The following is a 2097-nucleotide window of genomic DNA, read 5'->3' on the forward strand; positions in this document are numbered from 1 at the left end:
CCTCATGCGTTTTTTACATAATCTCATCTCAGCTAGCGCCCCCTGGTGTGCCACAGGGGTACATCCAGCACACGGTTACATTGTGTTCCATGAGCACAAACACACTTCATTTTCTCTTCCCTGCTGCAGTGCCTCATAGGCGAGAGCTCAAACACAAACCGTTGTAGACAAATTAATAGCAACCCTCTTGAATTAGCACTGTTCAGGTTGATAATTATTACATAAGCAGTGAACAGTCACTGCATAACTGCAATGTTCGCATGGACATGGGACGGGGTGTAGGGGAGAGTTGGGGGAGGTGAGCTGTTTTATTACTTAAGTCAATCTATAGCAAAGGAATGTAAAAAGCTCTAAAGCTAATGCAAATAGCACAAGTTTGGGATGTGTGCCATGAACTGAACTGTAGCAGATGTGCCTAATGCAAATAAACTAACAAACAAATCATGGGCTCCCAAAAAGAGGCCTTGTGGCTCAGCTTGTTATGGATGTAATTTTCAAAGAATCATCAACTGCCAGGGTATGAATGTAGGGTAGAGTGTCTGGGGATGTTGTAGAGGCACATCTGACACGCAATGAATTGTGTCAAAGGTGACCAGATGGGACAAAACCAACTGTCAGATCAGCAGACATTTGCCATTTGTACAAAGTTCCTAAGGAGGCTTAAGCTGTGGTTGTAGAAAAGCTGCAGTTTGCAGAAAAATAATCTAACAGCAGCGAACGTTGTTAGTTTCTTTTCCCTTCCACAGTAAGATCAAAATGGAAAGTGCAAACTAAATGTACGGTCATATGATAGAAAATGTGTTTGGCTGGCTAGATACACATGGTGGTTCAACATACTCAGTGATGTCTCTCTCTCCCTCCTTATTTAAAACACGTGTCAGATGATACCTTAAACTGACCTGTACCGCACTGCCTGCAGTAACCAGTCAGGTCTGCTTCATAAATCAAATTCAATTCAATTTAACCATATAGCACAAAAAACATTGAAGTATTCTCAAGATGCTGTACTGAGTCCACAGCTTGAACTCTGAGGTTGGTGTCATTTTGTTGATGTGGGATCTCACTGTTTTTTGTACTTTTTAGTTTGAGCTGGTGCCATTGACGTTCAACTTGAAGTTTTATATGGTAATTGAACACAATATCCTTCATAATTTGTGATTGTAGTATCCAGTTTATATATGTTTGGCAGGACAGTAATGGAGGAATATTGAATCATTTGTTTGATCAGTGTTGATTAGTAAGCTAGTGGTAAGTGTGTGTGTGTGTGTGTGTGTGTGTGTGTGTCAAAGTTGACTGATATTTAGCAGACGCTTTTATCCAAAGTGACATGGGCACACAATGGCTGATTGTCTGTTGGTCATGTAACCGCTTCTCTACCATGGCTGCAAAAATGTGTGTGTGTGTGTGTGTGAGTGAGTTAAGACAGTGCACATCCATTTCTGTGTTGCATGTCTTCCCAAGCTTATGTGATCAGAAGCCATTTTGTCCCCTCACTTGTGCCCCTCCTTGGTGTTCCGTGTCTGCCGACGCCTGCAGGACATCGATCAGGGGTGTGTGTGATGTGGGGTGTGATGTCAAAACTAGTCAGACTCAGCACTGAGGAATTCGGTTCCCTGTTGCCTTTTTTTTCCAAACCCACATGGTATCAGTTACTTACGAACATACAGTACATCGACATAATCTACAGCTAAATCACTTGTTTCTGGCCAGTTATCAGCTGGACGATGCTGATAAGAACATAGGGGGAAGCAGTGGGCTGAGGGAGTGTTGAACGCACGGTGCTTTTATCTACTAAACTAAAGGTTCTTTGGCTAAGCCAAATAGAAGGAAGGGTTTGCATTCCATCAGTATGCTTCTAGAACAATGACCTCTGACTGTCATCAACTTGTCTGCTTTACAGTTTAGCCACAGGCTGGGGTCGAAATTAGCACCAGCCATAAGCCAGTGGCTGGTAAAATATGAATGTGGCAGGAAGATTTCAAACACAAAGTTATGAGTTTCAATTGAGTGGCTAGTAAATTTTAGCAAAAATCATTGAGTGGCTGGTAAATATAGACGTTTTCACTTTAATTTCAACCCCTGGCCACAGGTATTCAG

The sequence above is a fragment of the Alosa pseudoharengus genome, unplaced genomic scaffold, assembly GCF_046254945.1.
Source record: "Alosa pseudoharengus isolate Yale_2024_CS ecotype anadromous, Long Island Sound unplaced genomic scaffold, YU_APseudo_1.1 YU_APseudo_1.1_scf_14, whole genome shotgun sequence".
Lineage (NCBI taxonomy): Eukaryota > Metazoa > Chordata > Actinopteri > Clupeiformes > Clupeidae > Alosa > Alosa pseudoharengus.